Source organism: Macaca thibetana, chromosome 2, assembly GCF_024542745.1.
Source record: "Macaca thibetana thibetana isolate TM-01 chromosome 2, ASM2454274v1, whole genome shotgun sequence".
Classification (NCBI taxonomy): Eukaryota; Metazoa; Chordata; class Mammalia; order Primates; family Cercopithecidae; genus Macaca; species Macaca thibetana.
The window spans coordinates 123,209,543-123,224,279 of record NC_065579.1 but is presented as its reverse complement, the minus strand read 5'-3'; the positions used below and the strand labels follow the sequence as shown (position 1 = coordinate 123,224,279).

General features: G+C 41.1%; 2 protein-coding genes across 5 annotated transcripts in view; one reads left to right on the top strand and one right to left on the bottom strand.

The window, feature by feature from the left end:
- Positions 1-14,737, bottom strand: part of ARL6IP5 (ADP ribosylation factor like GTPase 6 interacting protein 5) — an 808,776-nt gene that overhangs the window by 258,023 nt on the left and 536,016 nt on the right. Inside the window, exon 1 of one of the 2 annotated variants that reach the window (XM_050781316.1) lies at positions 10,942-10,945. The exons of the other annotated variant lie outside the window; for it this stretch is intronic. The gene's annotated coding sequence lies outside the window, so the exon portion shown is untranslated. Of the gene's footprint in view, positions 1-10,941; positions 10,946-14,737 lie in introns of those variants that run through there. 2 annotated transcript variants of the gene reach the window in all.
- The window catches only part of TAFA4 (TAFA chemokine like family member 4), a 206,107-nt gene that overhangs the window by 81,309 nt on the left and 110,061 nt on the right, over positions 1-14,737 (top strand). The gene's annotated exons all lie outside the window — the stretch shown is intronic.

Here is a 14,737-nt window from a genome sequence, read left to right as displayed (position 1 = left end):
ACACATATTCCTGGGCTCCCACCCAGACAGATAGAGTCAGAGTCTCTTAGTGGGAGCCCAGGAATCTGACTTTTAAGGAGCTCTTCTGGTCATCTGAGGCATGCTAACCTTTGCTCACTATTGTCCTATAGATCTGATCTCAATATTGTCTCCACAGTTTGTTTCCCTACATTTCTGGTACCACCATCCCAGGGTACAGCCTCATTGATCTCTCTCTCATTTTATTTCCTCCTCTGGTCTTGTCTTCCTTTGATTCTTTCCCACCTATTATAACCTTTCAATGAGTTTTGAAATCCCAGTTTCTTTTTTTTTTTTCTTTTTTTTATTATACTTTAAGTTCTAGGGTACATGTGGATAACGTGCAGGTTTGTTACATATGTATACTTGTGCCATGTTGGTGTGCTGCACCCATCAACTCGTCAGCACCCATCAACTCGTCATTTACATCAGGTATAACTCCCAGTGCAATTCTTCCCCACTCCCCGCTCCCCGTGATAGGCCCCGGTGTGTGATGTTCCCCTTCCCGAGTCCAAGTGATCTCATTGTTCAGTTCCCACCTATGAGTGAGAACATGCGGTGTTTGGTTTTCTGTTCTTGCGATAGTTTGCTGAGAATGATGGTTTCCAGCTGCATCCATGTCCCTACAAAGGACACAAACTCATCCTTTTTTATGGCTGCATAGTATTCCATGGTGTATATGTGCCACATTTTCTTAATCCAATCTGTCACTGATGGACATTTGGGTTGATTCCAAGTCTTTGCTATTGTGAATAGTGCCGCAATAAACATGTGTGCATGTGTCTTTATAGCACCATGATTTACAATCCTTTGGGTATATCCCCAGTAATGGGATGGCTGGGTCATATGGTACTTCTAGTTCTAGATCCTTGAGGAATCGCCATACTGTTTTCCATAATGGTTGAACTAGTTTACAATCCCACCAACAGTGTAAAAGTGTTCCTATTTCTCCACATCCTCTCCAGCATCTGTTGTTTCCTGACTTTTTAGTGATTGCCATTCTAACTGGTGTGAGATGGTATCTCATTGTGGTTTTGATTTGCATTTCTCTGATGGCCAGTGATGATGAGCATTTTTTCATGTGTCTGTTGGCTGTATGAATGTCTTCCTTTGAGAAATGTCTGTTCATATCCTTTGCCCACTTTTCGATGGGGTTGTTTGTTTTTTTCTTGTAAATTTGTTTGAGTTCTTTGTAGGTTCTGGATATTAGCCCTTTGTCAGATGAGTGCCAAAATTTTCTCCCATTCTGTAGGTTGCCTGTTCACTCTGATGGTAGTTTCTTTTGCTGTGCAGAAGCTCTTTAGTTTAATTAGATCCCATTTGTCAATGAAATCCCAGTTTCTAATCCTATTAGCTACCAGGTAACGGCAGGTTGTGCAATCTATGGCTGGGAGAGTATGCATATCGATAGATTTGAGATGATAATATTTGCCTAGCAAGTAAAAACTTCATTTTCCTTAGGAAGGCCTTTCCTAGCTAAAATGTCTCTCTCTTTTCACCCAGTTTCTATGATCACCATGCTCTGTCCTTTATAGTGGCATAATTTGAATTTATGTTTATTATTTTTAAGTTCTGGGGTACAGGTGCAGGCATAGATAAATGTGTGCCACGGTGAGTGCTGCACCTATCAACCCATTACCTAGGTATTAAGCCCAGCATGCATTAGCTATTTTTCCTAATGTTCTCCTTCCCTGCACTGTACCCCCCCAACAGGTTCTAGTGTGTGTTGTTCCCCTCCCTATGTCCTTGTAATTTTATTGTTTAGCTCCCACTTCTAAGTCAGAACATGTGTTTGGTTTTCTGTTCCTGCATTAGTTTGCTGAGGATAATGGCTTCTAGCTCCATCCATGTCCCTGTAAAGGACATAATCTCATTCCTTTTTATGGCTGCATGGTATTCCATGGTGCATATATACCACATTTTCTTTATCTAGTCTATCATTGGTTGGATGATTTGGGTTGATTCCATGTTTTTGCTATTGTGAATAGTGCTGCAGTGAACATATGGGCACATCTATCTTTGTAATAGAATAATTTATAATCCCTTGGGCATATACCCAGTCTACACAATACCATTCAGCACATAGGCATGGGCAAAGATTTCGTGACAAAATTACCAAAAGCAATTGCAACAAAAGCAAAAATTTACACATGGGATCTATTTAAACTAAAGTGCTCCTGCACAGAAAAAGAAACTATCATCAGAGTGAACAGGCAACCTACAGAGTGGGAGAAATTTTTTTGCAATCTGTCCATCTGACAAAGGTCTTATACCCAGAATCTACAAGGAACTTAAATAAATATACAAGAAAAAAACCCCATTAAAAATGGGCAAAGGACATGAACACATCTCAAAAGAAGACATTAATGCAGCTAACAAACATGAAAAAAGGCTTGACATCACTGATCATTAGATAAGTGCAAATCAAAACTGCAATAAGATAATATCTCACACCAGTCAGAATGGCAATTATTAAAAAGTCAAGAAACCGATGTTGGTGAGGTTGTGGAGATATAGGAATGCTTTTACACTGTTAATGGGAGTGTAAATTAGTTCAACCATTGTGGAAGACAGTATTGTGATTCCTCTAAGATCTAGAACCAGAAATACCATAATTTGAATTTTTCATGTTTTTATTTTACTTATCATCTGTTTGATCCCTCACTAAGACATATACTCCATGGGGATAGGGGCTATATTTTACTTACTTGCCATGGCCCTTGTCCTGAGAGCAGTGATGGGTACATTGTGAATGCTCGGTAGTTATTGTTGAATAAATGAAAAGAAATGAGCAACTGAAACAATGCCTGGAGTCCTCACTTCCCTATCTTAGGCAATATTACTGTTGTACAATACCTACCCCTGAGCGTTTAGTATAAATGAGTTGCATTTATTTGAAGGTTTAAGAGCGCTTTGTGAGTCAGATAGAATTTGAAGAAGAGAAGGGTATAGATTCTGGTTGTTTCATGGTGAAAGAGGCAATTTTGCAACTTAATGGTAAATGGAAACTGGCAAGCCAAAAACTCTGATTGTGATAATCATTTCTCAACATGTACCTTTATCAAATCATTGTGTGGTACATCTCAAGTTTATACAGTTTTACTTGTCAATTGTACCTCAATAAAACTGCAAGAAAAAAATCATTTGGAAGACTGAAGAATGGGGCTGGCATGTGATTAGACGAACCTGTTGAAGGCTGTTGAACTTGAATTAACTGTTCAGTAATGGATCCTTTGTGAGAGAAGAAACTGAGTAAGATACAATGTGAATGAAGGCTGGGGTTTTGTGAAAGGGCTGGTGTTCAGTGTTTCATTACTGTGTAAGCAACCACTCCAAAACTTCATGACTTAATGTTGTATTATATGTCATGATTATAGATTGGGAATTCTAGCAGACCTGGTTAGGTGGTGGTTCTCCACAGGGACTGGGTTTCTTGGTGATAGTCAGCTGACACCTGGGCTAGTCCGAAGGGTCCAAGATGGCTTTACTCATATTTCTGCTACTTTGTCAAGGACAGCTGGAATGCTGGGCTCAGCTGGGTGCCTCTGCTGATCTGTGTGGTCTCAGGGCCTCTCACAGAGTCTCTCTAGCAGGGTGACTGTACTTCTTATTAATGGCTCAAGATTCAAGAACAAGCATTCCAGAGCCAAGAAGTGGAAGCTGTTATCTCATGAAGCCTGGGCGATAAATGGGCACAGCGTCATTTCTGCCATATTCTATTAAACCATTCACAGAGCCCATTCATATTCAAAGGAAGGGGCTATAGACCTCATGTCTTCATCTGAGAAGCATAGAAGCATTTGTGTCGATCTTAAATATGGCACAATGAGTTACCACCTTTTACATCAATCTACTGGACAAAAAGAGTTTAAGAAATCTGAGAAGTAGGAAATATGTGTTTTAGGCAAGGATCTTACTGCTGGAAGAGCCAAAGAAAAATGTATCATAGAAAACTATATATTTATCATTATATTTTTATCAGCAAGAATTTTTTTATTCCATTCTAGAAGGATAGCTTATGCTAGGTGTAGGAAATCTATTTATTTTAGGGAGAAATTTCAGAGGAGTGTGTTTATTTTTCTCACTAGGTACATTTTTTTTTTTTTTAAAGTTAGCATTCTACTTGGTGAGGCATTCCAAGGAATCAAGTTGATTTTTGTTGGGTGAGCTAATGAGGTGGAAAGGAGACAGCCTGTCACTTTGAATGCACCATGAGCTGTGCATGTTCCCACCCCAAGATGGTCATGCCAGAGGACATGGCAGAGGGGCTAGGGAGTTTATTTTGGTGTAGGGAGTGGTGCAGGACAGATTTCTATTCCTCTGGCGTTGGCAATAGAAATACTGTCTGAGCCACTGGTACTGGACATGGGAAATGTTAAAAGGGCATGAGACTACTGGGAAGAAGGTAATGATATTGAATATGCTTGTCCATTTATACCTTTAATCCAAATGCATGGTATCATTGCCACCAAGGTGAGCTGATTTACCATGGTCCATGGAAAGGCTGTAAAGTACATTGAAAAGGCTGCTGAAAGTTTTTACTGTATTGATTTAAGATACCTCCTTCCTGGGGAAAAAGGCATATAAGTCACAGGAAACTCCAGTTATATCTTGTGTCTAAAGAACTAAAAAATAAAAGCAAGACCATCATTTTTTATTTGTTGATACATAGCTATCTGAGAGCAGAGAAGACACTCCGATTCATTGTCTCTCATCCCATGCCTAGCCTTAGAGCCATGTGTGAGATAGGACATCAGGAAATGCTGGACAGGTTAATTTCATGGGTGTTCTACTTAAGTATGGAGAAGACAGATTCTCACAGGTGTTGCCAGGTGGTATAGTGTGACAGTTAATGTTACAGGCACTGGAGCCAGACTTTATGTTCCAAGCTTGGTTCTGCTATTTAATAGCTGTGGAAACTTCTCAACTATAAAATGAAGATAATAATAGCATCTACCTTTTAGTACAGTTATGAGTGTTAAATGCATTATTGTATGTAAAGTAGATACAGTAAATGCTACAAAAGTGATAGCTGTTAGCAGCAGTAATATTTATCTTTTCGAGAGCTGTTCCTAGCATTAGGTCTTGATGCAAAGTAGAAATTTTAAAAGGTTTGATGAATGAATTCTGCATGGATTTATTTCACTTAACCTTTGGAGGGCATGTTCAAAGCAGGCATTGCACATAAGGGTGGTAAATGTTTCTAAAACATGCTATACACCTGAGAAATTTCAGTGGATTTTATGTCCAAGTGGTTTCACACCTTACTGTGTTCAAATCTGCTAATTTGGAACTGGTGGCCTTTAAAAAATTTTCGTGTTGGACAGTGCACTCTGGCCCAGATACTGTGCTTTTCCCATGGTCTTCACAACCTGCAGACCAGGAGATTCCCTCAGGTGCCTACGCCACCAGGGCCCTGGGTTTTAAGCACAAAACTGGGCAGCCCTTTGGGTAGACACCGAGCTAACTGCAGGAGTTTTTTTTTCCATATCCCAGTGGCACCTGGAACATCAGTGAGAGAGAACCATTCACTCCCCTGGAAAGGGGGCTAAAGCCAGGGCACCAAGTGGCCTAGCTCAGCAGATCCTACCCCAACGGAGCCTAGCAAGCTAAGATCCACTGGCTTGAAATTCTCACTGCCAGCACAGCAGTGTGAAGTTGACCTGGGATGCTCAAGCTTGGTGGCAGGAGGGGCATCTGCCATTACTAAGGGTTGAGTAGGCGGTTTTCCCTTCCCGGTGTAAACAAAGCGGCCTGGATGTTTGAACTGGGCAGAGCCCACCACAGCTCAGCAAAGCCACTGTAACCAGACTGCCTCTCTAGATTCCTCCTCTCTGGGCAGGCATCTCTGAAAAAAAGGCAGCAGCCCCAGTCAGGGGCTTGTAGATAAAACTCCCATCTTCCTAGGACAGATCACCTGGGGGAAGGGGTGGCTATGGGTACAGCTTCAGCAGACTTAAATGTTCCTGCCTGCTGGCGCTGAAGAGAGCAGTGGATCTACCAGCATAGCACTTGAGCTCTACTAAGGGACAGAGTGCCTCTTCAAGTGGGTCCCTGACCCCCATGCCTCCTGACTGGAGACACCTCCTAGCAGGGGTCGACAGACACCTCATGTAGGAGAGCTCTGGCTGGCATCTGGCGAGTGCCCATCTGGGATGAAACTTTCAGAGGAAGGAACAGGTAGCAATCTTTGCTGTTCTGCAGCCTCCACTGGTGATACCCAGGCAAACAGGGTCTAGAGTGGACCTCCAGCAAACTCCAGCAGACCTACAGCAGAGGGGCCTGACTGTTAGAAGGAAAACTAACAAACAGAAAGCAATAGCATCAACATCAACAGAAAGGACATCCACACAGAAAGCCCATCCAAAGGTCACAAACATCAAAGACCAAAGGTAGATAAATCCACGAAGATGAGGAAAAACCAGTGCAAAAAGGCTGAAAATTCCAAAAACCAGAACGCCTCTTCTCCTCCAAAGGATCACAACTCCTCGCCAGCAAGAGAACAAAACTAGATGGAGAATAAGTTTGACGAATTGACAGAAGTAGGCTTCAAAAGGTGGGTAATAACAAACTCCTCTGAGCTAAAGGAGAATGTTTTAACCCAATGCAAGGAAGCTAAGAACCTTGAAAAAAGGCTAGAGGAATTGCTAAGTAGAATAACCAGTTTAGAGAAGAACATAAATGACCTGATGGAGCTGAAAAACACAGCACAAGAACTTCTTGAAGCATACATACACAAGTATCAATAGCTGAATCAAGTAGAAGAAAGGATATCAGAGATTGAAGATCAACTTAATGAAATAGAGGGTGAAGACAAGATTAGAGACAAAAGAGTGAAAAGGAATGAACAAAGCCTCCAAGAAATCTGGGACTACGTGAAAAGACCAAACCTACATTTGATTGGTGTACCTGAAAGTGACAGGAAGAATGGAACCAAGTTGGAAAACACTCTTCAGGATATTATCCAGAACTTCCCCAACCTAGCAGACAGGCGACATTCAAATTCAGGAAATATAGAGAATACCACAAAGATACTCCTCAAGAAGGGCAACCCAAGACACATAATCGCCAGATTCACCAAGGTTGAAATGAAGAAAAAAATGTTAAGGGCAGCCAGAGAGAAAGGTTGGGTTACCCACAAAGGGAAGCCCATCAGACTAACAGCAGATCTAATTGCAGAGACCCTACAAGCCAGAAGACAGTGAGGGCCAATATTCAACGTTCTTAAAGAAAAGAATTTTCAACCCAGAATTTCACATCCAGCCAAACTAAGCTTCTTAAGCAAAGGAGAAATGAAATCCTTTACAGACAAGCAAATGCTGAGATTTTGTCACCACCAGGCCTGCCTTACAAGAGCTCCTGAAGAAAGCACTAAACATGGAAAGGAAAAACTGGTACCAGCCACTGCATAAACATGCCAAATTGTAAAGACCATTGACATTATGAAGAAACTGTATCAACTAATGGGCAAAATAACCAGCTAGCATCATAATGACAGGATCAAATTCATACATAACAATATTAACCTTAAATGTAAATGGGCCAAATGCCCCAATTAAAAGACACAGACTGGCCAATTGGATAAAGCGTCAAGACCCACTGGTGTGCTGTGTTCAGGAGACTCATCTCATGTGCAAAGACTCAAATGCTCAAAATAGGCTCAAAATAAAGGGATGGAAGAATATTTACCAAGCAAATGGAAAGCAGAAAAAGAGTAGGGGTTGCAATCCTGGTATCTGATAAAACAGACTTTAAGCCAACAAAAATAAGAAGAGACAAAGAAGGTCATTACATAATGGTAAAGGGATCAATGCAACAAGAAGAGCAAACTATCCTAAGTATATATGAACCCACTGCAGGAACACCCAGATCCATAAAGCAAGTTCTTAGAGACCTACAAAGAGACTTTTAGACTCCCACACACCAATAGTGGGAGACTTTAACACCCCACTGTCAATATTAGATTAACGAATGAGACAGAAAATTAACAAGGATATTCAGGACTTGAACTCAATTCTGGACCAAGCAGATCTAGTAGACCTCTACAGAACTCTCTTCCCCAAATCAACAGAATATAGATTCTTCTCAGCACTATGTTGCACTTATTGTAAAAATCGATCACATAATTGGAAGTAAAACACTCCTCAGTAAATGCAAAAGAACGGAAATCATAAAAAACAGTCTATCAGACCTCAGTGCAATCAAATTCGAACTAAGGATTAAGAAACTCACTCAAAACCGCACACATGCATGGAAACTGAACAACCTTCTCCTGAATTACTACTGGGTAAATAACAAAATTAGGGCAGAAATAAATAAGTTATTTGAAACCAATGAGAACAAAGACATAACACACTGGAATCACTGGGACACAGCTAAAGCAGTGTTTACAGGGAAATTTATACCACTAAATGCCCACAGGAGAAAGCAGGAAAGATCTAAAAGCAACACCTAACATCACAATTAAAAGAACTAGAGAAGCAAGAGCAAACACATTCGAAAGCTAGCAGAAGGCAAGAAATAACTAAGATCAGAGCAGAACTGAAGGGGATAGAGATACAAAAAACCCTTCAAATAATCAATGAATCCAGGAGCTGGTTTTTTAAAAGATTAACAAAATAGACTACTAGCCAGACTAATAAGAAAAGAGGGAAGAATCAAGTGGACACAAGAAAACGTGATAAAAGGGATATCATCACTGATCCCACAGAAATACAAACTACCATCAGAGAATACTATAAACACCTCTACACAAATGAACTAGAAAATCTAGAAGAAATGGATAAATTCCTCGACACATACACACTCCCAAGACTAAACCAAAAAGAAGTTGCATCCCTGAATAGACCAATAACACGTTCTGAAATTGAGGCAGGAATTAATAGCCTACCAACCAAAAAAAGCCCAGGACCAGATGGATTCACTGCCAAATTCTACCAGAGGTACAAAGAGGAGCTGGTACCATTCCTTCTGAAACTATTCCAAAAAATAGAAAAAGAGGGACTCCTCCCTAACTCATTTTATGAGGCCAGTATCATCCTGATACCAAAACCTGACAGAGATACAACAAAAAAAGAAAATTTCAGGCCATTATCCCTGATGAACATCGATGCAAAAATCTTCAACAAAATACTGGCAAACGAAATCCAGCAGCATATCAAAAAGCTAATTCACCACAATCAAGTTGGCTTCATCCCTGGGATGCAAGGCTGGTTCAACATATGCAAATGAATAAGTATAATCCATCACTTAAACAGAACCAATGACAAAAACCACATGATTATCTCAATAGATACAGAAAAGGCCTTTGATAAAATTCAACAGCGCTTCGTGCTAAAAACTCTCAATAAACTGGGTATTGATGGAATGTATCTCAAAATAATAAGAGCTATTTATGACAAACCCACAGCCAATTTATAGTGAATGGGCAAAATGTGGAAGCATTCCTCTTGAAAACCGGCACAAAACAAGGATGCCCTCTCTCACCATTCCTATACAACATAGTATTGGAGGTTCTGGCCAGGGCAATCAGGCAAGAGAAAGAAGTAAAGGGTATTCAAATAGAAAGAAAGTCAGATTGTCTCTGTTTGCAGATGACATGATTGTCTATTTAGAAAACCCCACTGTCTCAGCTCAAAATCTCCTTGAGGTGATAATTCAGCGAAGTCTCAGGATGCAAAATCAATGTGCAAAAATTACAAGCATTACTATACAATAATAGACAAATCGTGAGTGAACTCCCATTCACAATTGCCTCAAAGACAATAAAATACCTAGGAATATAACTTACAAGGGACGTGAAGGCCCTTTTCTTGGAGAACTACAAACCACTGCTCAAGGAAATAAGCAAGGACACAAACAAATGAAAAAAAATTCCATGATCATGGATAGGAAGAATCAATATTGTAAAAATGGCCATACTGCCCAAAGTAATTATAGATTAAATGCTATCCCAATCAAGCCACCATTAACTTTCTTCACAGAATTAGAAAATTGTACTTTAAATTTTATATGGAACTGCAAAAGAGCCCATATAGCCAAGACAATCCTGAGCAAAAAGAACAAAGCTAGAGGCATCATGCTACCTGACTTCAAACTACACTACAAGGCTACAGTAACCAAAACAGCATGGTACTTGTACCAAAACAGATATATAGACCAATGAAACAGAACAGAGGACTCAGAAATAATGCCAAACCATCTGATCTTTGACAAACCTGACTAAAACAAGCAATGGGAAAAGGATTTCCTATTTAATAAATGGTGCTGGGAGAACTGGCTAGCCATATGGAGAAAACTGAAACTGGTCACCTTCCTTACACCTTATACAAAAATTAACTCAAGATGGGTTAAAGACTTAAATGTAAGAACTAAAACCATAAAAACCCTAGAAGAAAACATAGGCAATACCATTCAGGACATAGGCATGGACAAAGACTTCATGGCTAAAACACCAACAGCAATGGCAACAAAAGCCAAAATAGACAAATGGGATCTAATTAAACTAAAGAGCTTCTGCACAGGAAAAGAAACTATCATCAGAGTGAGCAGGCAACCTACATAATGGGAGAAAAATTTTTGCAATCTATCCATCTGACAAAGGGCTAATATCCAGAATCTACAAAGATTTTTTTTTTTTTTTTTTTTTTTTGAGACGGAGTCTCGCTGTGTCTCCCAGGCTGGAGTGCAGTGGCGTGATCTCGGCTCACTGCAAGCTCCACCTCCCGGGTTCACGCCATTCTCCCGCCTCAGCCTCCCAAGTAGCTGAGACTACAGGCGCCCGCCACCACGCCCGGCTAGTTTTTTGTATTTTTAGTAGAGACGGGGTTTCACCATGTTAGCCAGGATAGTCTCGATCTCCTGACCTCGTGATCCGCCCGTCTCGGCCTCCCAAAGTGCTGGGATTACAGGCTTGAGCCACCGCCCCCGGCCTCTACAAAGAGTTTAAACAAATTTACAAGAATAAAACAACCCCATCAAAGAGTGGGTGAAGGTTATGTATAGACAGTTCTCAAAAGAAGACATTGATATGGCCAACAAACACATGCAAAAAAGTTCATCATCACTGGTCATTAGTGAAATGCAAATCAAAACCGCAATGAGATATCATCTCCTACCAGTTAGAATGGTGATCATTAAAAAGTCAGGAAACAACAGATGCTGGAGAGGATGTGGAGAAATAGGAAGGCTTTTACACTGTTGGTGGGAGTGTAAATTAGTTCAACCATTGTGGAAGACAGTGTGGCAATTCCTCAAGGATCTAGAACCAGAAATACCATTTGATCCAGCAATCCCATTACTGTGTATATACACAAAGGATTATAAATCATTCTACTATAAGGACACATGCACATGTATGTTTCTTGTGGCACTATTCACAATAGCAAAGACTTGGAACCAACCCAAATGCTCATCAATGATAGACTGGATAAAGAAAATGTGGCACATATACATCATGGAATACTATGCAGCCATAAAAATGGATGAGTTCACATCCTTTGCAGGGATATGGATGAAACTGGAAACCATCATTCTCAGCAAAGTAACACAGGAAAGGAAGACGAAACAGTGTATGTTCTCACTCATAAGTGGGAGTTGAACAATGAGAACACATGGACACAGGGAGGGGAACATCACACACTAGGGCCTCTCAGGGGGTTGGGGGGTAGGGGAGGGATAGAATTGGAGAAATATCTAATGTAGATGATGGGTTCACGGGTGCAGCAAACCACCACAGCACGTGTATACCTATGTAACAAATCTGCACATGCATCCCAGAGCTTAAAGTATAATAAAAAAAAATCAGAAAAAAAATTCCTCTTAAACCCCTATAGTAAATCAAGTGGAGGTGACAGTGCATGAATTTTGTAGGGTGATACTCATACATTGTGATTTAGCTCTGGGGCAGGTGGCCTTGTCCTGTCAGGAAAGAAGGTAAGAACAGCACCAGCCAATTGTGAAACCACAGGGACTTAATGCAAATTAAAAGTTTTGTGGAGAATGTGTGTGGGTTTTATTCTTTAATATCACCTTCTATTTAGCCTTGTAGAGGAAAGATGGAAGCCGTTTAATGATGCTAGATTTTTGCACAGATTATAGTGCTATCGTATTGGTAGCAGAGGTGCAGAATTGAGATAGGGTAAGTCCAGGGTTAGAAAGAAACTCCATTTAGTTCATGTTACAGGAAATAATAGTAGCTGAAGCAAGAGTGGTTGGTTAGTCTAGCCATGGGCAAGCACAGTAAGCCCAGTGTGGTCTTTGGCAGACATGGTGCCACCGAAGGACAAATCACTAAGGGTTCCCCATGCATGAAGAGAGTTTACTGCTAAACTAGCTGTGGAACTGTACTTTTTCCATATGGGAGGGGCCAAGGCTTTATTCTTTCTCCATGGCTATATTCTATATGTGTGAATGTCATCAGCCAGCTTCTGTCTTTGGGTATTGAAGGAAACAACATAAGAGTTTTTATTTACCTTCTAAAGGCACGTATTTGTACTTCTTAAGTATTTCTCAGGGAGACTACTTACAAATGACTTCTCTAAAACTAGTAAGTGGGCCTGGCATGGTGGCTTGTGCCTGCAGTCCCTACACTTTGGGAGGCTGAGGTAGGTAGATCGCTTGAGCTCAGAAGTTCGAGACCAGCCTGGGCAACACGGTGAAATGTGTCTCTACAAAAAATACAAAAATTAACTGGGCATGGTGGCACATGCCTGGGGTCCCAGCTACTTGGGGGGCTGAGGCGGGGAGATCACTTAAACCCAGGAAGTCGGGACTGCAGTGAGCTGTGTTTGCACCACTGCACTATAGCCTGGGCAACACTATTTGAGACCCTGTCATAAATCAATCAGTCATTCAGTCATTCAACCAACCAACCAACTAACCAACCAACCAAAAGTGCCAAGATCTTGATTTCTGTCCAGGGAATGCCCACTGACATAGCCCACATTAGCCATGGGGTCCTTGAGTCTCACCATCTCCATCTTTTCTGGTGACTTTAGCCTGAGGGAACAAAGGCATCTCCTTGGAGAAAAGACAGTGGCATAGACAACTTCTCCCTGGAATCCAGGAGAGGTTAAGAGGAAGGCGTAAAACAGCCACGTTTCTCTCTAAAGCTTTCTGCCTGTGTATTAAATCTGTCTGTGGCTAGTGCTTCATTTCCATGATAGATCCAGCAAGGGTCTCTCCCATTTTTCTCCCAGCCCGCTGCCTCTGTTCCTACTGCAGCAGCTGCTCTGTCTGACCTCAGAAATTTCTAGCCAGTTTACCAAGTTGCTCTCATTACGCTTTCCCCTTCAGCTGTATCCTCAGAGACCCAGCACCTCCTTTGCAACAAACTTCTGCAGTGAGGATCAACTCATCTAAAGTTAACTCCTCTAATGGATTAAGAAGAGGTTGGAAAGCAGAGCTGCAGGCCATCTGTCAGGGAAAGGAGGAAATAGAATGATTTTTTAAGAGACAGATTTACGTTTCTCAATGTGAAAAGGTTGTGAATCGCATCTGGGTGTTAATGATGTTTGAGAAGATGCTGACTTTTCCAGGACCTGTTGGAATCTTTTCATTTACATCGTGTAGGCAGAGGTTCATACCTACCTTGACTACAATATTTGGGGGACTGCAGGCCATTTTTTTGTGAATTACTTTTGTTTGTTTGTTGTTGTTGTTTTGGACATTATTTCTAATGTGCTCAAATGGTGTTAACACTATTCCCCATATAATAATTTAACTTGGGCAAGTCTTGCTGTATTTGAAACTGGAGTGCTCATTTACTCACTTCATTCAGGTCTTTGCTTAAATGTCACCTTCCTTGGCTACCCTCTATTAAATGTTCTCTCCTATTTTATGCCCTTACTATTTTCCTTTGTAGGACACAATTGCTCCCCATTTTACTGCGTTTATCTGCTTATTATATGTGTCCCTCTGCTAGAATATAATCTACACAAGGGCAGGGACTTTTTGTTGTTGTTATTTGTTTGTTTTTGAGACAAGATCTCGCTCTGTCTCCCAGGCTGGGGTGCAGTGGCATAATCATGGCTCATTGAAGCCTCCACCTCCTAGGCTCAAGTGATTCTCCCACCTCAGCCTCCCGGTAGCTGGGACTACAGGTGTGCACCACCATACCTGGCTAATTTTTGTCTTTTTTTTGTGGAGACAGGGTTCCACCATGTTGCCCAGGCTGGTCTCAAACTCCTGGGCTCAAGCAATCTACCAGCCTTGGCCTCCCAAAGTGCTGGGATTAGAGGTGTGAGCCACCACACCTGGCAGGCAGGGACTTTTGTCTGTTTTATTCCCTGCTGTGTCCCTGTCACTCTGAATAGGGGTTGGCAAACTATGACCCACAGGCTTAATCTGGCCTATGGTTTGTCTTTGTACTAACTGAGAATGAATAATGATTTTTACATTTTTGAAGGCTTAACAAAGGGATAAAAAACCTGAAAGAATAATATGTGACAAAAACTATACATGGCCTGCAAACCCTAAAATATTTACTATCTGGCCCTTTACAGAAAATGTCTGCTGACCCCTAACCTAGAACGGTGCCTGGCTGTTGAGCAGGTCCTCACCAAATACTTGTCCAATGCATGAGAATGCTGCTTGGGTCACTCCATTTTGGCTTCTACAAGGGTTATTTTTCATTTCTTAAATCCTTGATCTGTCTAGAATGATGCCTGAAAACATTTGGTGTTCAATAATTTCTTGAATAAGGAAATGAAAACATAAA